This window comes from Peromyscus californicus, unplaced genomic scaffold (genome assembly GCF_007827085.1).
Source record: "Peromyscus californicus insignis strain IS unplaced genomic scaffold, ASM782708v3 Scaffold_17__1_contigs__length_78620276, whole genome shotgun sequence".
NCBI classification, from domain to species: Eukaryota; Metazoa; Chordata; class Mammalia; order Rodentia; family Cricetidae; genus Peromyscus; species Peromyscus californicus.
Genome location: NW_026294469.1, coordinates 13,674,055 through 13,698,471, shown reverse-complemented (window position 1 = coordinate 13,698,471; position 24,417 = coordinate 13,674,055).

The window sequence follows — 24,417 nt, the reverse complement described above, 5'->3', positions numbered from 1 at the left end:
AAAGAATTTTCTGGTCATGTTCACGAGAACATTGCATTATAGCCTTTCCAGGGAAAAATAAGCTCACAAATGAGAAAAATTTGCTGATAATAATGTGAGAAAAATAAAATGATTTTCAGAAAGTGTTGAGGTTTTGCTAAAGGGCTAAGATTGTATCAGCTAAATCTGCCACATATATCTTCCCTTACTTCATATATTTGTAAGGGATAAACATTAATGCCTGCTGTAAAATCTAGAATGCAATGCAGGTATAAGATATTATATGCTGCAGGGTACTGAGTCATGGTTTTGCTTTCAATCTTGTGTTGTCTCTGAACACATATATCAGTGACTACATTCTATAAAACTATTCCCCAGTAACTGCTTTTGTAAAACATGATCATTCCCTAAAATTCTGACAGCTTCTACTACACATTTGTACAAACATCCAACACATAGGACTTTAAAGTTATGAACGTTTTGCTCAGCCCCTTCTCTGTCTGACTGATCCCCGCCCCCTTGAGTCTTTGCTAAGTTGTCATATTGCCTTGGATACGATCTGTGACCTCAGGAGATATGCTACAGAGAACCACGTATAAATATATGGCTAACAGCACATAAGACTCAGATGAAAGTGCCCATTACCAAGCTCTGACAGTGTTTATTAAGATGGATAGTAAAAGTGCCATCAGATGACAGTGTGCTGGGATCACTGCCTGGTGCTGTCTACAGCACCTAGTCCCACCAACTCCAAAGTGTGTGTGGATTCCTAGGAGCAAATATTTTCGAGTTGGCTAACATGTGTCAGGCAGTCCAGTTTAAATGTCTCCCCAGTGTCTAGCTTTAGTGGTAGCCAACTCTGATGCCCCCATAAAGAAACCAAATAGAAGAGGAAATAGGCTCATTACACAATGTGCTTTGTTTGAAGTATAACGAAGGATCAAAAGTCATTCTGTGACAGAAGTGTTTATCATTTTATGACACACTGGAAATACAATCACATACAAAGAAGTAAGGTGGGTGTATAGTTCTTAATGCTGCTTAGAGAAGGTGGAGCCAAAGGCAACAGTTTTTCGTGTTTGATTTTCTCTCCTTCGCCGCCCCCATTGTGTTTCTCAGCTCTGGGATAGGCTTTGCACACGCCAGACAAGTGTGCAAAGCTCTATCATGAAACTCCAGCCCCACGCCTTTTCCTTTCGGCTGTGGTTTTGTTTTGAGATAGGGTCTTGCTCAGTCACTCAGTTTGGCCTTGAACTCAAAACCCTCCTCCACAGCCTCAGGAGCAGCAGGAATCCCAGACCATGATGGCCAGAACTGTCTTATCACAGTGCACATTGAAGACAGCGGTCCTGTTATTTCATTACTTTGTCTAGAGGATTTAGGCTTTATCAGTAAGTAGCATTGACATTGGCCCCAACTTGAGGTGGTGTGCAGATCCGCAGGGATCTATGTACCAAACTCAAGGAATTCTGAGGGGAGGGTTGGAATCGACAGCATCAAGGAGTGTCCTTAATTAATCTCTACTAATTCTTAAAGGAAGCTTCCACTTATCAGCTATTTACAAGTACTTAAATAGATTTATGTATTACATTATCTAGTTTGACACACTCAGCCTGTAAAAAATGGATAATTTAAAATGACTGAAGACAGCAGAAACAGTATGGACAGCAGTATATTCTCAGAAAAGCCCTTCATAACCTGTAAGTGCCTTTGAAAACAGAACAATTATATTTTATCCAATCATATCCTTCACTTGCATGTGTGACTCTCTGGAAGCACAGTTAGAGGCTCTCAGAGCCAACACCCTAAGCATCAAAATGGACTGCCATCACTCAGATTTATTAAGTGACCTTATCACAGCATAGCTTCCCCAAATTAGCTATGTGTGGTGAAGCTCACATGTCATCCCTGTACTCAGGAGCCCGAGGCTTGGGGATCGCAAGTTGGAGGCCCTGTAAATAATGAATTTGATGTCAGCCTTGACTGCTTAGGGATAGACTGTCTCAAACAAATAAATTTCCGCTGGGCAGTGGTGGCGCACACCTTTAATCCCAGCAATTGGGAGGCAGAGCCAGGTGGATCTCTGTGAGTTCGAGGTCAGCCTGGTCTACAGAGCAAGATCCAGGACAGGCATTGAAGCTACACAGAGAAACCCTGTCTTGAAAAAAACAAACAAAATAATTTCCAAGATTATGAAACCTATTTACTCCCATTGCTCTCACTAAACAATGTTTAAGTGATAGCAATTGATTTTAACCTCCCATCAATAAAGAGCACACAAAATAGAATTTACCTCATTTTCATTGCAGGGTTCCAATTTTACATTTTGTGATATTTTATGTGTATAATATATGACTACAATACCATGCATGCTTGTATTATTAACACAGAAGTATGAGATGCAAGTTGTATTTAGAGGAGTGTGTAGGCAAAAGGAAACTGAAACAATGTTGGAGAAAAGGCATCTGGGATCTGGCCCACTTTTAGGAGGATGGCTTCAACAACATGGAGTGAAGTCAGGAAGAACAGAATCTTAATGACGACCTGGCTTCAAACAGTGGCAGGATGGAGAGCCGAGGTGTGTGTGTGTGCGCGTGCGTGTGTGCGTGCGTGTATGCGTGCATGTATGCGTGCGTGTGGTTATTCACAGGTTTGCATCTTGCCGCCTTGCCGGTCTGAATGGACAGTGGAACTGGAGATGATGAAATGGGGTGTATGTCGAGCGGGATACAGAGCTCAGTTTGGGACATGTTAAATCAGAGGTGCCCAAGGGACCCCAGGAAGAAGTCTGGGGAGTGCTATAAATAAAAATCTGAAAGTCAGATCTTTTTCACAGTAACTTTAATTTATTGGTCTGCAGTCCTTTCTAAAATGACCTTAAAATATCTTTTCCAATGCCCTGGGAACTCCATCTCTTTGTGTGGACCGGGGTCCCCTATCCCTAATATCCGTATTTCTCCAGATTTATTCTTTGTCCTAGCACATCGTGCCCACAGGGGCTCCTCCTTACACCCCACCTCTACTTCTGGGGGACTCCACCACTTGTGCTGACACAGCTCAGGTCTTTTCTGCTGGTCCTTTTAGCCTTCTCCTCTAGTGCATGCCCATTCCTTTGAGTCACCTGGTCATCAGCAGAAACACTTTCTTTCAGGGACTCCCAGTGGCCACACTGGCTGGAATTCAGAGGATGTTCCTTATCATTCCTGTCCTCCGTTATACTCACTCTCAGTCCAGTAGCGGCCTGCTTGTAGGAGGCTCCCCTCCCACTCTACCTATATTTCCTGGCTCCCCTTTTGGTATGGACCCAGGGTCCCCCAGCCCTTTCATCCCTGTCTCTCCAGACTTATTCTTTGTCCTTCTGCAGCCTGCTTACAGGAGCCCCTCCTCCTACCCTGCCTCCATTCCCTGTGTTCTCTACCTTTTGGTGTGGACCCTATCCCACTGATACTTTTCTGAAGACTCTCCTAGTCTTTCCTCCTAGCCCGTCTCGGTTTCTTTCTGTAACTGGCTGACCTGTAGAAACACTCTCTACCTGGGACTCCACAGCCACCACACTTCTGCAGCAACTAAAGAGTGAAACACCCTCCCAACAAAGATAAGAAGAGAGATTGACACCAAGAAATACCTCAAACATCCTAACTACAAATGACTAGACCCCAGTGTCTTAACACAAACATGAGCAGCTGAGATGGTATGCCTCCACCAGAAACCAGAAACCCTATTGCAACAGGCCCTGAGAAACGCAACAGTGCTGGACAGTGCAGGGATTCAAAATAGCAATTATGAGTATGTTCAGGACCTTAAAGAGAATATGAATAAATCCCCTAATGAAGTTCATGAAAACACAAACAGTTGAGTGACGTAATGAAAACAATTCAAGACATGAAAGTAGAATGTTAACAAAAAAAATAGAATCACTAGAGAAAACCCAAACTGAAATAAAACTGGTAATGAGAAATTTAGAATGTCAAACAAAAATTTGAGAGGTTAGCCAATAGATTACAAGACACAGAAAAGAGACTCTCAGGCATTTAAAGACAAGGTAGAATAAATGGATACTTCAGTCAAATAAAATTTTAAATCTAAAAAAATCCAGGCACAAAGCATCCAGGGAATCTGGGACACTATGAAAACACCAAATCTACAAATAGTAGGGATAGAGGAAGAAGGAAAAATCCAGGTCAAAGGCACAGAAAATATTTTCAACAAAATCATAGAAGAAAATGTCTCCAACTTAAAGAAGGAGGTGCCTATCAAGGTATAAGAAGCATAAAGAAAACCAAATAGACTGGAGAAAAGAAGTTCCCCTCAGCACATAATAATCAAAACACTAAACATGCAGAACAAAGAAAGAATATGAGAAGCTGTAAGGGAGAAAGACCACGTAACATATAAAGGCAGACCGATTAGAATTACACTTGATTTCTCAGTGGAGACTCCAAGAGCCAGAAGGGCCTGGACGGATGTTCTGCAAACTCTGAGAAACCACAGATGTCAGCCCAGACTATTATATCAAGCAAAACTATGAGTTGTTGCGAGGTTAGTCCACTAGAGAACACTATGGACACTCTTAAAGCTGAATAGAAAGTCTATGATGCCAGCCGGCGGTTACATGGGGATCTTGTACCAATCACGCAGCCCAAGTCTCACCATTCTTTGTCTTTTATGTGCAAAACCCACATCCTGGTTGACACACTTCAGTTAGTCAGAACAGTTGGGAAGCAGAAAGACTCCCGAAGCCAAAGGCAAGGCTAATGCACGTAGGGGCTTTCCTGGATCCTGGATCTGCAGACCTGGTCTTTGATGGATCAAGTCTTCGTCTTAGTCAGTGTTCTACTGTTGTGAAGAGACACCATGACCAAGGCAGCTCAAATGAAAGAAAGCATTTAACTGGGAGCTTGCTACAGTTTCAGATGTTTAGTCCATTATCGCCATGGCAGGAAGCATGGTGGCACACAGGCCGACATGGTACTGGAGAAGGAGCTGAAAGTTCTACATCTGGATCCCCAGGCAGTAGGAAGAGAGAGACTCTGGGTTTGACATAGGTTTTTGAAACTTCAAAGCCCACTACCAGTGACACACTTCTGCCAACAAGGTCACACCTTCTAATCCTTTCAATTAGTGCCATTTCCTGGTGGCCAAGCATTCAAATCTACGAACCTATGTGGGCCAGCCTTATTCAAACCACAGCAGTCTTGGCTCCCATTTTGGCAGATGTTGTGGTCTACATGCTTGGCTTTAAGGTCAGAATGGTGCCTCCAACATGGTGTCAGATGTCCTAAGGCCTGTCACGATAGACAGAGAAAGAAACACATTCCACAATAAAACTGAATTCAAAAAATTTCTATCTACCAATACAGCTCCACAGAAACACCAGAAGGAAAACTTCAGTCTGCAGAGGTTAACCACACCCAAGAAAACACAAGGAATAGATAATCCCAGTCCAGAAAATCAAAAGATGAGGGAAACCCCACACTATAACACTATAATAACAGAAATCAATAAATATTGCTGATTGATAATTGTCAGTATCAATGGTATCAATTCCCCAATAAAAAGACACAGGCTGACAGGTTTAGAAAACCCTAAAACCCCACTTATTTCCTAGGATAGGCGTGAGCAAGCCCACCAATGACACTTGTTCTGATATTCATTCTTTGCCACCTAAAGATTAACACAGAGCATCTATCCCTTGGATGACAGGAGCATCTATTGTTCTAATGAGATGACTTTTGTTGGGCGCCTAGATGGCACAGATGAACAGGAAGACCAAACCATGAATATAAGTTGGGATTTTCAGTGACACATCCTCACCTTCAAGAAAAGGGAAGTGTTAAGGATTTTGTGAATAAAAGATTATGTCCTCATGATGGAGCCTACATAAAAATACCTGGACTATGGAGTTCAGGGTTGACCAGCAGATGGCTGAGTGCATGCGGATGCTAGCAGGGTGGTGAGCCAGGGAAAGCAGGGGAGCTTCCAGTCCCTTGCTCTGTATTTTGTTCTGTGCCCAGCTTCTGCCTGGCTATTCATCTGTAGCCTTGGCAGTCTCCTCTGTAGTGAACTAGTAACTATTAGCAAACTGGTTTTTCTAAACTCTGTGAGCATTGTAGAAAATAGTCAAACCCAGGGTGGAGATGGTGGGAACCCACTTTCCAATTTATAACAGTTGTGCAGAGAATCTGGTGTTGTGGAATATTAGTTGAAGATGGATTACATTCATTCATGCTGTGGAACATTTGTTTAATGATGCAAAGATGTGTTGCACTCTTTTATGTTGCATCTGTTTAACTCTGTGAAGCTGTGTTACTTTGTCTCTCTAAAATACCTGATGGTCTAATAAAGAGCTGAACGGCCAATAGCGAGGCAGGAGAAAGGATAGGTGGTGCTAGCAGGCAGAGAAAATATATAGAAGGATAAATCTGGGAGGAGAAAGAGGAAGGAGCAAGAGAAGGAGGAGGACTCCAGGGGCCAGCCACCCAGCTACACAGCAAACCACGGAGTAAGAAGAAAGGCCTATAGGCTAGAGAAAGGTAAAAGCCTAGAGGCAAAAGGTAGATGAGATAATTTAAGTTAAGAAAAGCTGGCTGGAAACAAGCCAAGCTAAGGCCAGGCATTCATAAGAATAAATCTCTGTGTATTTATTTGGGAGCTGGGGGGTTGCTCCCCAAAGAGCAAAGAGTTTAAAAAAAAAACCCAACTACAATCTGGAGGCCTGGATTTGCGGTTGGGGTCTGAAGTGGGAAGGAGTCTTCTGGGTGCACCCTTAGTGGGGAGACCTGATGCCACTCCCAAGTGCGTCAGAACCGACTTTGATGGTAGGCATGAGTTGATCTTCCTGGGGAATGGCTTGAGGTACAGAAGTTCCTCTCACCCCCAAACTTTGCTGAGTAGAAATGTGCGGATGTTGACCATGAAAGGGAAGAAAAGAGTTTGTTGTTCTTATCCACCACCTCCTGCTAACTAGGTACCAGCAGGCAGGTTATTTGCAGGTAGATTTTTCAGGTTTCTTACAATCCTGTTCCTAACCACTTACCTCATTCAGTTTTGTGATTAATAATGGGACATGAAGTTCTTTAAAATTTGATATTTCAAGCTATAGAGATGGCTCAGCATGAGCTGCTCTTCCAGAGGATTGGGGTTCAATTCCTAGCACCCACATGGCAGCTAACAGCTGTCTAACTTCAGTTCCAGGGGATCCAGCACCCTCACACAGACACACATGCAGGCAAAACACCAATGCACATAAAAAAGTAAATCTTAAAAAATAAAGTAAAATTTTGTATTTCTTATGTTGTATATGGCAGCCTGCTGTCATTCATTATTTCAAGCCTTCCTGCTTGCGTTCCTTATTGGAACTTATTTCATGCAGGCGTGACTCTCAGCAGGAGTAACTCTCCCCTGGAGTGTAAGGCCAGTAGGGACAAAGATTTCTGTAATAGTGCTTCCTTCCCTATCTCTAGAGTGCAGAACTCTGTCTGGGCATGACAGATGCCAAATGAGCACTTTTGAATAAACAGATGAATCCATAAAAAGGGACACAAATATGTCTGGATTTGAATTATTTTTCTTCCCATTCTTTTTCAATCCAAATCATCATTGCTACATTTTGTTATTTCTTTGTAACTTAACAGTTGCATTTATTTGTAATGAGTCTTTTTCTGTCCCACCAGCCAGCTCCCAAATAATGATATGGAGACTTATTAATTATGAAAGCTCAGCCTCTAGCTTAGGCTTGTTCCTAACTAGCTCTTATAACTCAAATTAGCATATTTATATTAATCTACATTCTTTCATGTGGCATTATCTCTCTTCCATCTTGTACCTCCTGTTTCCTCTGTGTCTCCTGATGTCTCCTGTGCACCTAGATTCTCATCCTCTTCTTTTCTATCCGTACACTTCCTGCCTAGCTATTGGCCATTCAGTTATTTATTAAACCAATCAGAAGTCACCTTGGCAAAGACACATCTTCATAGTGTACAAATATTCTGCAACAATTATTTATTAAAAAGACCTTACTATAAGTTTGCTATAAGTGTAATTTTCTGTAAGCACATCACACACACACACACACACACACACACACACACACACACACACACACACACACACCATTTATGCAGTATATCACCAAGTATTTTAGTTATCATTATTCCTAAGTAATTTACAAAGATACAGTTTCATTGTGACATTTCCATCCATATCATTAGACTTTGTTCGTATTTGCCCTTGGCTTTGAGGTTGGGGTCTTTAGTCTTCTGAGACTGTGCCCTTAGCCTGTGGGACCTGAAACTACTTTCAAATAGTGCTAGGGCTGACTTAAATTGTAGGACACACAGTTGGTGTCTTCTCGATGTACAGAAACTCCTCCCACCAGCAAAGTTACCCACCAGACAATGAGAAGGTTGATGGTGTACAAGGCTCTCTTGCTGGTTCCCTTCCCCAGTAGTCCCTGCCCCACCCTGTCTGCTCCCATAGAGTAGGCACGATCCCCTCTCCTTCTTCCCTTTATACCTCTTCCTCCTCCCTCACTAACAGCCTTTGAAATAGTCATTTTCTCTGACAAGTGTTCATTTATCATTACTGTTGTTTGTATGCTGTGTAGGTGTGGATGTGTGGGTGTGCCCTGGTGCTCCTGTGGAAGTTAGAGGCCGACTTTATGGAGCTGGTTCTCTCCTTCCATCTTTACATGGCTTCAGAAATCGAGCGCAGGTAGGTCACCAGGATTGCACGACAAGCATGTTACCAGCTGAGTCATAGACACACTTTACTGTTTCAGCTAGTGAACACACTGGAGACCACAGATGCAATACTGTGTGTCTCCCGCAACACTAAGGTAGGAAGATTAAGATTAATCCCCAAATTACAATCCAGAATTGATAAACAACAGTTTTCTTTAGAATATGGCACATAAGAGATAAAAGAAGAAATACAGCATAGATGAGAATATCAGAACTGATAGCCTTGAAATAAGCTTCTGCAGGGCCACAACTGTTCCAGCAAAATGCTACTCACACTCCACTTAGAGCATTGCTTACATAGTACATTAAACCACACCCTCAGGTGAATTCTTGTGTTTACTATTACCGTTTTTAAAAAATGTTTGTCTCCATCCAATTCTGAATAGAGTAATTAGAAACAATGCCCTTTGACCTTCTGAGAAATCCAGCTGCCGCGTATGGCTGTGCATTGGCTCTGGGGATTCGGCTCAACTTTCTGAAATAAGAACAAAGGATGGAGAGCAAGCCCTGCGTGGTGGGAGCCTTGCCTGACATTCCCAAGCGGGTTGCTCTGGAGGTACACCAACGTGGTTGCCTCGCCACCATGTGCTTCCTTTTCTTCAAAACATCTATACTGTTCATTGCTCATGAGTACATATGGAGTTTTGTCTCCTAATTAGGACTGGAAAAAAGTGACTAAAGAATGAACAAAATACGCTCCTGTTGAGATTTCCTGCAGTCTCATTTAGAGCTCCTCTCCTTACTGTCTTTGTTGCCTTTCTTCTTCGAGAGATGTTGGTCAAGTCACAACACTAATTTGTTCCTAAAGAGAGAAGCGTGCTTACAGCAGCAATACAGAGCGGCCAGGCTCAAAGGAGCACCCCTACCACAAAGTCATTCCTTTTGGGTGCAGATCTCCCTGGTTTAATGTTATTTTGATGCCAGGTCAGATTCATTCTGGGTAAAGGCTGAGTTGGCAACATGTTGTTTAATCCTAATGAGCTCCAGCCTGCACAGTTGGGACCAAGTGCAGCATGTGTGACCCTGACCTCTGGAGACTTTAGATTATAGACACAGTGCCTACTTGGCTTTCCAAGTCCCAAGAGAGGGCTGTGCATTTCAAGAATAGGGAGAAGTCATCAAAAATCCCAGACACAGTCAACAGTTAGGCAGACTGTAGTTCAACTGTGTGATGGATTATGTGATAACTCCTAAAAACAATGCTAAACATTTATAGACACAGAAAAACAATCACTGTACTATATAAAGGACATGAACAGGATTCAGAAGTTTTGAACTTTGTATCTCTGGCATGATACAATTAGAGAAAAATAAATTCCTCTATATTCTATGATGGACAAACAAGATTGAAGGAAGTATTTTATAATGTAATGCTACTGGGTTGTTGGGATTTCTATTCTGTTTTTTATGCTTTTCAGTTTTTAACTGGATTTTTTTGGGTTGGATTTTGAGTATATATAGTGAGAGAGAGAGGGGGAAAAAGAGAAAGAAGAGAACAGAACATGGAGTCCACTTTGTAGTGAATCTGGTCAGTTTTGAGGACTTCCTGAAGCTATTGAGTTGTTTACTTCTGAAGCTTATGTGAGTTTTCCCTGAGGATGGACTATTTGACCTCCTTCTACAGCAGGCCACAGCATGTGCTGCATACTGTGCCATTGCATGCTGTCACAGTCTCTGTGATCTCATACGTGCATCAGTCCTGTTGTGTCCGGAAGATGCTGTCTCTTTGGCGTCATCCACCATCTCAGGCTCTTACAACCTTTCCATCTCTTCTTCCACATAGATTCTTGAGCCTTGAGGGGAGGAGTTTGATGAAGACGCCCCATTAGGGCCAAGTGCTCCCGTCTCTCACTCTCTGCACAGTCCAGTTGTGGATCTCTCTGTGAATTACCATCTACTGTAAGAAGAAGAAGCGTCTAAGAAGCTGTTGGCAATTGACACCTGCTGGGAAAGCACAGACTGAGTTTTCTCCAATGGAGCATCACTGCGTTTATCAGTCACACTCTGGGGCAGTCCCCTTGCTCAGAAGGAGTGGGTCAACACAAAGTGGACTCCATGGTTTTTATTCCTTTTTTCGGGGGTGCACTTTATAATTTGTTTCGGTCTTTTTTTGTCTTATTGATTTTTGTCTTATTTATCTCCATTTTTTAAATAATTTGTTTTGAATTTTTTTACTTTTTAGATTTTTGTTTTTCCTGTGGGTTTTTTTTAGAGAGAGAGAGAGAGAGAGAGAGAGAGAGAGAGAGAGAGAGAGAGAGAGAGAGAGAGAGAAGAGAGAGAGAGAGAGAGAGAGAGAGAGAGAGAGACAGAGACAGAGAGAGAGACAGAGAGAGAGACAGAGAGAGAGACAGAGAGAGAGACAGAGAGAGACAGAGAGACAGAGAAGAACATGACATTGGATGGGTAGGCAGATGGAGAGGATTTGGGAGGAGTTAGGGGAGGGGAAAGAACATGATCAAAATATAGTCTATAAAAAACTGAAAAAAATTAACCATCACAACTTTCAAGCACCCTGTTTCCCTTTCAATTCTGGTGGAGGTTTCTCCCAACAGCTACTCTTGGTGGTCCATGTGCTTTGGGCACAGACTTTTCATTTTCTTACCAACAGTTACGGTTCAGGTGAGATGAGACTGCAAGGGTCTCTGTGACTTGCACATGCCTCAGGAAGCAAGAAGGCAGTTCAATGCAACATGACTCAGTAGCCCGTGTGGGTTCCGGGAGTTTGACACCAAGTTGGTTATTTTAGGCTTGTTTAAACACAACACAATCTGGTGAAAACTATTCTTGTGTTATTAACTCAATCATGAATGCACAGCAAAGCGTACCTAAATCTCTTTGAGGAACAAAGGAACAAAAGACAGATTTGACAGGGCAGTATTGAAACTCTTTGTAAAGTACATGTGGATCTTCCATAAAGATAGATTGACTGCAAGAAACGAGTTTAGGAGACTGGGTCTGGAGGAGGGTTCAGTGAGGAAGGTCTTTGGCCACACAGACTGTTCGAAGGTCACCTGCTAGAAAGCATGTATCCTCAGCCTTCTGGGCAGAAAACAGGCTTTGCATTCCTTCCCTTGAAGGAACATACCTGTGTGTTTAACATTTCAGATTCCCAAAGGGAACATCTATGAGTCCAAAAGACCTCTGTGACCCTACATGAGACAACTTTGGTATACCTGGCTGGAAGATGAGCTTTGAATTCCTGCTTGAATAGTACATGAAAAGTCCCGCTGCAGAGCGGAGACGCAAGTGGCATGGGGTTAGGCGGCGTGGAGGGAGGCACAGGGATGTGGCAGCGCAGATGGGACATGCTGTGGAGGCACAGGAATGTGGTAGAGCAGATGGGACACCTGGAAACTGACCCTAACTTCTAGATTTTCAGTAATGCAAAGTCTTTTTTCCTTCTTTACTCCTTGGCAATTTCATGCATATTGTTTATTCTGGTTATAAATACTGCATTTAGATGACATTTATTCTCTCTTGCCTTCTCTTGTCCCTTTCCCATCGACCCTGGGCCCCTTTATCTTCCCAATAAGTTCCACTTCTACAGTCATATATTTTTCCTTTGTGTGTGTAACCACTGCATTTAATAGAGTTGCCCTCCTGAGCATAGGTGTGGAGCTATTCACCGGAGTAAATAACACTTGCCAGGGACTACAGCATGTAAGAAAAATACCCTCCTCCTCTGCTAGCCATGAAGTACCCAGAGAGCTCCCCAGTGTCTCAGGAGCCCCTCGGCTATCCATGGTGGAATGCTGACAGGCTCTCAGACCTGCACAGGTAGCCACAGATGCTGTGAGTCCCTGGGCACAATGTCCTTGGCATATTCAGCAAAGAGTGCTTCTCAGCCCTCTTCCTCATCCCCCAGTTGTTATCGTCTTCCCCCCACACTCTTCTTCCGTGCTTCCTGAGCCCCCAACTTAATTTCAGTGGGTCTATTTTTTTTTGTTGTTATTTGCTGCCACACTTCTGCAAGTGCCAATTTTTTTCTAGAACTTTTTAAAATAAAGATTATTATTATTTTTTTTTTCGAGACAGGGTTTCCCTGTGTAGCTTTGCGCCTTTCCTGGAACTCACTTGGTAGCCCAGGCTGGCCTTGAACTCACAGAGATTCCCCCTGCCTCTGCCTCCCAAGTGCTGGGATTAAAGGCGTGTGCCACCACAGCCTGGCAAAATAAAGACTATTTTTATAATTGGAAAATAATGATCACATTCATTGATCCTATAACAAGGATTTTTTTTTCATCTAAAAGTTCCTGCAATTGATACATGTCACACAATTCACAGCAGGCCTTAATTTCACAGAAGTTTCTTTCATAATGTGCTTATGAAAACAATGCTTGAAATAGCCTAGAAATAATAGAGGTTTTAATATCTATTTTCTTTTTTCTGGGACTCCATGATTTTGTATCACTTTGAATTTAAATCATTCCAAAACCAACTCTCCTTGTTGTACCATTTCAAATTCTTCTATACATGATATTTAATAATGACAATATATACTAGGAATAGATACTACCTAATATTAATGACCTCTGCTATGACAAGCTGTTTCTCATACACTTCTGTGAGTTAGACAGGATACTCTGTTCCTTTTGTATTCAGGAGACTTGTCAAAGACTAGTTGGTAGTGGAGATGGGACTTCCAGTGGCCTAGAACAAAGTTTCTGACAAATGAAGCTTTACAGTGTGAATTTATGATCTGTTTCATTAGCAAAGACACAATAGAGCTTGGGTGTCCTTGAACTCGGTTCAAGGATATGGTCATTATTAATTCACAAAAGCCTGTTTGCTCACACATACATCCCTTCCACTAACAATGAGCATTGGTGAACTAAAGTTATTGTGAGTCACTAATCTTTAAAGGCCCTATTATTTTACGCTGGCACACACTATATTATAAATAATTCAATGGTGAACTACCTCATGTACTAAAGTCTCTATTTTGCAGTACTGGGGACTGATTAAACCTGGGGACTTGTTAGACAAATGCTCTACCATTGAGATGGGTCTCCAGTCCATAAAAACTGAGGTCTTCAGGCTATTATAATTTCTTAGTTTAAGTTAAGTTTTAAAATGATTTAGACTATGACTTTGATGAAATTGATTAACTATATCTATTTTATTATTTTGTCATGTCAAAATTGTAAAAAATGATAATGCATAAAAATCATTTCTGCGATTTAGTGGTAGATGCTGATAGATTCAACCAGCAACTGTGATTAAATTTATTGTTGAATATACAATCAGTTGTTATCAATTCAAATTCTCTAGTCAGTGAGTATAAAGAATTGTTATAGTAATAGAGATTGCACTTTGAGACATGCTGTATAATGTGTTAATTGAATTAAGATGTCAATGTGAAATATTTTTCTTATTCTTTAAGATTTATTTTTATGTTTATGCACATATGTACCATGTGAGTGAAGGTACTTCAGAGGTCAGAGAGAGTGTGAGATCTCCTGGAACTGGAGTTACACACAGTGTGAGCCACTGCGTGGGTGTTGGAAACCAAAATGGGTCTTCTATAAGAGCAGCAAGTGCTCTTAGCCACTGAGCTGTCTCTACAGCTTCCCTTTTTCTTATTTCTATTTAATTTGGTAATGATGTTATTTTTGTGAAAATGATTTAAAAATAAATATTCACTCATTCAGTAATTCAAGAAGCATCCATTACACACAACTCACTCATTTTTATAGCATCTGTTATTTATGTCATATATATGTTGTTTATATATTATATATCATTTTTCAGAGTATCTGTAACTATTTAAATTCATTGTTTATCTTTCTCCCAGCAAACTGGTGAAGCAGAATGATTTTTCTATTTTTATTATTGTGGTGTAATGAATATTTCAATCAATGTCTAGAGTGGAAAAGCAATTTGGTAATCTTTGTTAGGTCTAATATGTTGGAGAGTCATTTTCTGATACCCTAGTATCCCTACTGAATCCCATCTCCCAATCACCCTCCAAATGCTAGACATAGAAATGACTATTGGATATTCTAATCTAGCTAAGTCCCTGACAGGGGCATCCCAACATCCTATGGAGCAGAATAGAAGGGGCACCCCAGCATCCTATGGAGCAGAAGAGAAGGGGGCACCCCAGCATCCTATGGAGCAGAAGAACAAATTGGCTGATGCTTTGGGTCACATAAGAGTGTCAGTGAGCTAGACAGATAGAATATATGTGATTTTTAAACATCTTACTGGCTTATGACTATAAAAGGGTATAACAGAATTTTTTAAAGTTTGCGTATCTTATTTAGAAACCTATTTGTGCGAATTAAATATAACTACTCAGTATGATCTAGTGCCTTGTTTTATTTATCTGGGTAAGGCACTGCAACCATCCAGAAAGTTCACAGGAACAAAGACTCCATCTAATGAGGCAAGAAAATACTTTAGGTAAGTGAATAAAAATAAATGAAAAATCTCTGTATACATCCCAAATACTGAACACCAAGCCATTTTATTTATTTAAAGACATCGATGCTTCTCTGCTTATAATTGTGAAAATTTAGTTAATTGGGGTAACAGAGAGATGATATTCTGGATTTGGGAATAGGGTGAGAAGCAATGGAGATATAAAATGCCTTTCCTACTATAAAGTTTGGGTGGTGAGATGTAGAGAAGGCCCTCAGTATGGCAGCATTAGTCAAGGTTCTCTAGAGGAAAGGAGCAATTATATACATGTGAACACACATGCATACACACACACACACACACTCATGCATGAAATCATCAAAGGGGTTTTATTGGATTGACTTGTATGATTAGAGGCTGGGTAGTACCCAATGGCTGACCGCAGGTAGGAGAGCCAGAGGGCTCTGTAGTTAGTTAGCTCAAGAAGCTGGAAGCCTCAGAACAAGAGACACCAATGACACAAGCTTAAAACCTGGAAGCTCCAGGGAGAGCTGCCATGCAAGTCCACATTGAAAGGACGAGGAGGCCAGAGACCGATGCCCACGGGTGATGCCACACACGGGAGAATCAAGCTGTAACGCAGGCTGGCCTCCTCATCCCTTAGATTGTGACCCATCATGGACCCAGCCTATTGGATGGTGCCACTGTGCTCAGGGAGGAGAGTCCCCCTCCCACATGATTTGTCTCTGGAAATGGCCTTGCAGTCACACTCAGAAGTGTGTGTCACTAATACAATCCCAAGTTCATTGCTAGAGTTCATAGTCACACTACATGTTGTAGCTGTAGAGCAGAGAGTTGAGGAGCCCAGCCAACTTCATCTCAGAGGGGAGTTATCCTCATAAAAAGAATAGGAAATGACTCCCCAGTGAATCAGACAATGCACGCATTAGATGAGACCTAGATACAACTTGGAGAGATTCAAAATACACACCCTGAGAACGGACAATTCAAGATGGTTGTGGGTGCTTGTCCCCATAAGACCGACAGTTACAGTGGGTATGAGCACAGGCTAGCAAGGCTAACCCAGACCTATAAAGGATGTCCTTAAAACCCAACTTTTCCATAAGTCTACTTACCATTGTTCTTCTTTTTAAAAATTAATAATTATTGTATTAATTCTACAAATCCAAGCTCTAATTTTTTCCTTATTTAAACTTAAAAATCTAAGTGTTTAGTTTACATATCTAGACTATTCAAAAAATTAATTTGAGGGCAAATGTAAATGTACTATATCAGACATTCTAAAGTAATTACCTTATGTGATAAAACAGTGCTTCACAAGCATTTAAATTATTCTTAGAACCTGTAAAGCTGTGTTTATAAGCACTAAGAATATGTAAATGCAAGTTTTCTCAAGGTTATGGTATTAGTTATGAACTTACAATTGTTAAAGCATTTTCTCTTAAAATCACAAGCCTGGAAGAATTGCTCACATGCACATTTAATATTGAGTCATGAGATTCATCAGGCAGATCCATTAGTCCCTTCATTATCACTCTCAGTCCAAATTATGATATATTTTCTACCTTGTAATGCAGGAGGAATATGTATTTACAACTTCATAGTGTTTTTCAAATCTGAATTTCTTTGAGTAAAGGGGGGTGTGTTAGTCCCTTTTCTCTATTCTGTGACAAAATATTTGACAATGGCAGTTTAAGCAGGGAGGAGTTTGTCGTGTCTCATAGTTTAAGAAGGTTCTTGGTCTACCAGGACCTCAGGTGGTGGCAGAGATGACTGGTTATGCTGTGCCCACAGTTGGGAGGCAGTGAATAGGAAGTAAAACCTGGATCTAAAATCTCAAAGCCTGCCACCACCGGCTCACTTCTCACAGGGAGGCTTCACTTCGGACAGGTTCCCCAGCCTTCCAGAAGAGCATAACCAATTGGGAATCACATCCTCACACCCATGGGCCCACAGGAGACATTTCATATTCAAACCATGCCAAGGGGAGATTTCTACCAGCGTTGAGCTGCCCCACTTAGACCCCGTAGACAAGGTATGTATCTGAGTCATTTGTTTGAATCATAGGGTAGTACACTTTTAAGCATGGTTGCATGCCTGAAGCAATGTGGGCCCTCTGTAGCTTCAACAGGGCTTCTTCTATTCTTGAGTCTTACAGCCAACTCAAGTCCTAAAAATTCTATTAATATAAAATCCATTTCTCCTTCATAACTTTTCTACCAGTTGACAGAATTAATTTCTTTATTCTTAATTTCTTTTTATCCCCGAATTTATCTACTCTAATTTAATCTAACCAATTTCATAGTTTTCTTACCTAATAGCGTCCAAATCTTATGAATGCTTAAAATGATATCTGATTAGATTCTGCACAACCCTCATGGCATTGCCCAGTTCTTTAGCAACCATGCTGAAGTTTCTGTTAATTATCAGTAAGACAATCTGATTTATTTGGGTGCTCCCTTGTAGAAGGCCCTAGGATAGGGACTAGAGTTTAAGTGGAAAATAAAATAGACACTGAAGTGAGACAGGAGAAACCAGACAATAATTGCTTTATGAGGTCATTATTTAGAATTGGAGATTAGTGCCAATGGGGAAATTCTTGGAGCCAGCATAGGACACAAGTCTCAGTGTCATCCAAGGACTGAGGATTATTTTTGTAGAAGTTCCTGAATTCCCAGAACTTCCAACCTACTGCAAAGGGGGGCCAAGTGGGCTCAGTGGTTGGGAGCAAAGAGAGAAAGGGGCTGTGCTGTGTGGTCACCAGCCTGCTGCTTAGCTTCTGTCAAAATGTCAGTTGCACTAAACAGCACAGCATTTTCTCAGTTTATAATGACCATTAACTCCAAGTCTATCAGTGATGGAGATGTTGCTTTGTTTAACACATCATCATGATCATCTCTCTGGTTCATGTCCCAGCTCATTGCAGCGAATTGTCAGCCACTAGACAGACACTGGGTTGTGGGCATCATTTAGGTCTAGAGACTGGTCTCAGGATCCACTTCTCAGGGCTTGTTGTCTTACCAATGTCCCTAATATCATCCTTAGGAGAGAGATGTGAGCATAGAAAACTAATTTGGGAGAATGAAGCAAACATCAGGAGAAGAACTGGAGTTCACACACAGGAGCGTTCTTACCCATTACCACTGTGAGCTGTTGGGATCTAGACACAGTAGGGTAGCGTCTCTGGAAGCTTGTGTAGCACACATACCTCTTGTTCATCTTCAGCCTCCAGGAGAGAGGGCTCTGGGGCGTTCACTTACTAATTTCCTTCCACTTTGGTGGGTAGGAAGGGTGCTAATTAGATGGCACTCTCAACTTGCAATGAAGTGGCTGGAAAAAGCTCCCAGGCAAAGAAATCCAGGTGCTGAAAGTAGGAAGCCAAACACACATTCGTTGAAGTGTTAGGGGTGGGAGGGATTTAAAAAGCACATAGGCATAAGCTGACTTTACTGTTCTGGAGGATTTTACTCTAATTTGATAGTGGGTATTTAGATAAAATGAGAATTTTTAAAGTGGAATTTTAGCTCATTAGAATTTCCAAAATTGTCAAAAACCCTTTAAACAAAAGCCTCATTAGAATGTTGGGTACCAAGCGTGGTTTTGCTAAGGAAGACAGATTTGTTCAGCTGATCTATTTAAGCTAAGTTATTTATTTTTACTTCTGCTAATAAGACTGCCAGAGGTAGATGTGATGGAGAATAAACATGTTTCTTGGCTCACTGGAAGAAGGAAGGAATATGAGTCATGCTTATGTAGACATTTGTTTAGAGAGGCATTAGCACAGATGAGTAGATCTGTATTTTTTTTTTAGAACAAGTAAATAAACTAGCCCTGGAGCTTGGGACTCTTTGGCAGTACAAGACAACATCAGAGAGACTAGAAATGTTTACTTTAGCATTTACCATGAGAGAATTATCTTAAAGGAGTAGATTTGGTAGAGATTGGAGAGAGGTTACTGATGCTTCGTGAATAACTGTTGGAATTAGTGAGATGGCCATATAACAACAGCCCACATAAAATATACTGCAAGAGGCTTGAGAGATGATTCAGTGGTAAAGGAGTAAAGCCTGCTGCCTAGGCTGATGGTTAGAGTTCGATGACCAGAACCAACATGGAAGATATGTTGGAGAAGCACAATCCACAATGAAGTCTGTATCTGTGTTGTGTATAGGAAAGGGCAGAATCGTTTTTCTGATTTCCCATTCATTGGATAGCTTATGCTCTTACACATGAAACATTTGATTTCTGTTCACTGAAATCAATACTGTTATTCAGTGTGTAGTATATGCAAAGTATTCTGCTAGTCTCCATGCAATACAAAGTCAAGTTGAACGGCTATGGCATATAGGCTAATTAGTGGCCAATGTAAGTCCCTCGAGCCACACAAGTGGCCAGACCCCTCCCCAAGGACCTCTAATTGCCAGGTTCCACCCACAGAACACTCTAACTGCCCTAATTGCTGGACCCTGCCCTAACCCTACAGACTGAAAAACCCACTCTCTGGCCGTGAAATCCTACCAGTCTCCAACCTGGAAAGTTCCACCTACTTCCCAAGAAACTCCCTATATAAGCCCTGTATCCTGTTCAGTTTGCTACTCTTTTTCACCCTAGAGGCAGCTACCACCCTGGTTTTTTCCCTCTCCCCAAATCTCTTATGTGAGGTTTGTTGTGCAGTGTGACTTTGTGGTGTTCCTTGGCTCCCAGCTGCCAGGATACCTTGCTTACAGCCAAGATGGGGGAAAATCCCAACTCAGTTATTCAAGGCACAAGAGGCTTCTCAGAGGTCTATAGAGAAGTATCACACTGCGTGACTTTACCTGGGGAGATAGGAACAAAGTTCTGCTCACCCAGCTAGGGCCCTGACAACAGACAGACCAAAGGAACAATTCTATCCACACTTATCTTACTGAGCCAGTGTGTTTATTGGGGGTTACCCAAAAGAGTATGGGTGAGGGGTTACTTATGCATGCATGATTCACAGGTAGCTACATCACCAGCATGAGTGACAACTCAGGAAAGCTACATCCTTGGAGCTCCCTAGAGGACCACTGCACAGCCTGACCAGCCAGAATCCTATCTCGCTAGCAATTACCTGCTGCTTAGATAGCCTTGTGGAGATAGATGCCTTGCGAGTCTCAAATCTTGTTAGTTTTGTTGACTTTTGGACCCTTTGGAAGTCTCTTTCCAGGAGAGAATGGTTCAGTGTGGAGGAAACAGCAACTTCACAACACATCACTTCGCAGAACAGCGAGGGACTCCATCATAAAATCAGATGTTCGGTAGATCCACCCTTAATGGAAATTCTCTTAGGCAGACAGTGTTTCGCATTAGGAAAGAAGCTTGCTTTCCCTTCCCAGCCTCTCTGAGTGGCTTCAGATGTGGATTGAGTGGTCGGTGATGCCCACAAATCCTAGTAGCACTGAGTATATGTTTTAGCAGATACAAACTGCATGAAATGGTTGCATCTCTGCTGGGTCCTTGGCTTATGTGCAGCCAGTGTACACAAACCATTAGATATGATTACAGTCAACTGTTCTAGCCCACTTCTTGGTGGTAAGTGAACAGATCAGCTTATTAGCCCCTGTCTGAGATTAGTAATATTATGGAGGAGTCAAGTCCCGCCCAGCTGTGCGATGATATGAAGCAGGCAGGCAGCTTGTCGGGCAGCTTGTCTTCAGGGAGCTCTTTGTGTTGGCATCAGGACTTTCCCAGCACATCCCTGTTCTGGAGGTTACCCTCTCTTTTACTACCCATAGGAATGCTCAGGATGCAGAGATCAAGTAAATCATGCCAATAAGCTTTAAAAAAGGTAAAGTTAAACAAAGCTAAACTTTATTCTAAGGAAAAGCTCATTTCTTTCAGTTCCTGCTGACTGTGAAGTTTTAAAAAGGCAAAGTCAAAACCCAGAACTTTTCCTTTTTTCCCCCTTTCATTATGCACAGATCCACCTGGCCATTTGCATGCAAATATATACTTGAACATATTCCCAACTATACCCACTACTCTGGCTGTGCATTGGAACCACTTGGGAACAGACAGAGAAGAAGGAGTGTCTCATGTGAGCCTAGAGATGCCAGGCCTGGCACTGGGCAATAGTGGATATTAAACCAGAACACCGGATCATCAATCTAGCTGCATTTTCTGTCTTCCAATCTCAGCATGGATTATGCAAATAGATTCAGGTGTGTGTGTGTGTGTGTGTGTGTGTGTGTGTGTGTGTGTGTGTGTGTGTGTGTGTGTAAGCCAGAGGTGACAGTGGATAGCTTCCTCCATTACTCTACCTTACTTCACTGGAGTGTTTCTGTGGGCCGTGCCGAGAGCTGAGCTACATGTTTTGTGTCATGATACACACTATTTTACTTCAGAATACTCTGCGATGAATACCGATTTGGCCTTTGGATTTTTAATAAATGGGTGAATGGAGCTGGATGCTTTGAGGAAAGAGCTAGCAGCTCTGCTGTCAACAAAAAAGGCCTTCCGAGAGCAAATTAGAACTTTGAGAACCTTCAGTCTGCTGAAGTGAGCGCTGTCGCTTTCCAATACTCTGCTGATGAGGATGCTATTTATAAACACTGTTCTTTAAAGCACATAAGGAAAGGTATCAGCACTTGGAAAGTATCCTGGTTTGTTTGTCAACTGGACACAACCAGAGCTACCTGGGAAGAGGAACATCAACTGAGAAGTGCCTCCATCAGATTGGCCTGTAGGAAGGAGGTTTCTGGGGGCATTTTCTTTATTAATAATTGATTTGGGAGGGCCCAGCTTATTGTGACTGGTGCCACCCCTGGGCAGGTTGTCGTGGATGATATAAAAACACAGGCTGAGCAAACCACAGGGAGTAAGTCAGTGAGCAGTGTTCCTCCATGGCTTCTACTTCAGTTTCTGAAGGTTTCTGCCCTGAGTTCCTGCATCAGCTTTCCTCAATGGTGAACTATAATCAGGATCTGTGAGCCAAAGAAACCCTTTCCTCACCAGGATGCTTTTGGTTGTGGTTTTTACCACAGCAACAGGAAAGTAACGAATACAGTAGGTCTGATTAATCTATAACCAACATTCCCAAGTGACTGGTGCACGATGTCATGAGTTTATACTCTACATTCACCGAGCAAGTTAGACCAGTGCATCTTAACTAAAGGGGAGAAGTGGATTTCATTTGTAGATTTCAGATTTCATATGGTGACTACCCTTTAAGAAACAATCATTTTCGGAGTTTTAGCACAGCACAGAGAAAACTCAGAATTATCTGAAAAAGACTCTTAGTTAGCCTTACATTTTCCAACTTCTTATCTGTGGGTCCACATGGTCTTAATATATTTCAGCTGAAAAAACACACTGTAGAAAGGGTGAAGGTAGAAGCAGTTATTGAAATCCAGATGTCATCTACCAACCTAGGCTGTAAGGAGATCTGCAAAATTACAGGACAATGTTACTCTCCTCTCTGATTTTTTAAAAATATAATTATTTTCAGTGTTACATAATTAATGTATGATGGGTTTGCTTGAGTTTTTTTCTATTTAACTTTTTGTTTTGTTTTGTTTTTGTTTTTTGAGACAGGGTTTCTCTGTGTAACTTTGTGTCTTTCCTGGAACTCACTCTGTAGCCCAGGCTGGCCTCTAACTCACAGAGATCCGCCTGCCTCTGCCTCCAGAGTGCTGGGATTAAAGGTGTGCGCCACCACCGCCCGGCCTATTTAACTTTTAGAATGATGAATATTGCCCACAGAAACAGTGTAAAGGTCTGTGGGGCCATGACATTCATATTCTTCCTGATAAAGCATTTCCACCAGCCGGTAGCACTGGCTGTGTTTAGTACTCACAATCTGTACTTGGAGAATTCGGAAGTACATACAAATTCAGTTCTGAAACATGGAGACTGAACTTCTATAAACAATTCTAGTGATAGCCGTGAATCTTCCAAGAGATGCAGGAGCACTGAGCACAGAGAGAGACACTCGCTAGTGCTCAGCAGAGGCCAGGCAAAGCCACCATGCCATTTCTACCTAGACCGTCAAGGGCAAAAGTTGCCATCACATTTTTTAGTTTCAAGTCAGTAAACATGTGTATGTATTTAAGGGGCTTCGAACCAAAATTCCTTCCCCTCCTTGGTAAAGACCTGGGCAGACATTACGTTTCCCTGGCTCAGTGAACAGTAAAGGGATGTCACTAAACTTGAATGAGTTGATGCACAAGCTTTGTCCTGCTTTAACTTCAAGGTCTTTAAAAGATGGTAATATCTGCCATTCATAAGTGTGTCCTGGGCAATATAAACCATGTCACACATTTAAAAGTCAACCTTCCCCCCAGAACTGACTGACTTATTTCCATATCACATGCTAAATGTTGGTTTAGAAGTAGGTTGAGGACGTTGCTGGAAGACAGGGGTAGCATGCTGAGTCATTGGTGACAAGACTCTTCTAGATGGATCGCTCTTTTATTTTCCCCATGAAAAGTCAGCTTCCAATGTAATAAAACATCGCTGTCCATAGCCGAGACCTTAGCCCAGCCCTTGGGAACTCACTGAGTACACAGGATCCCAAGTCTCACCCAAGCCTATAGAATCGGAATCTGAAGTTTAAAGACCTCCATTTGGTGCATAAACACCACAAAACTTTGGCAAACATGGTCACAGGATATATGTCATATTTTTTGCCACATTTTTTTTGTATTTTCTTTTGAGTATTATTTGACTTTTACTTCAATGTATTTTAAAGAAACATAGTCTCCTCAGACTTAGTCTGAGGAGATTGTTAAAAGGTTTATTTTGGGGGCTGGAGAGATGGCTGGGCATCAAGAGCACTTGTTGCTTCTGCAGAGGACTCCGGTTTGATTTTCAGTACCCACATAGTGGTCCACAACCATCATAACTCTGGTTCCAGGGGATCTGATGCCCCCTTTGACTGCTGTGGGCACTAGTCATGTACATGGTGTATGCACAGACATGCAGGTAAAACACTCCCATGCAAAATGAATGAGTCTGGAGAAGTTTGGAAATAGTAGCAGTTATCGGCCATCTTAACACTGACCATATCATAGTGCTAACAACACTGAACAGCTAAAGAAAGCCTGACTGCAGGGCCACGGAGCTTATTCAGAGAATCAATACAGTTTTGTTTGTTTTTAAAGTATTTTGTTTTACATGAGCCTTTCTTTTTTAAGGAATGTTTTTATTCTTTGAGAATTACATATAATGTGTTTTGATCATAGTCATTCCAATGCCTCTCAGGTCCCTCTTCACCTCCCTATTCCTTCATATCCTTTTTTTTTTTGAATACACCTTCAACCTAAATTTGTGCTGCCCATATACTATATGAGCT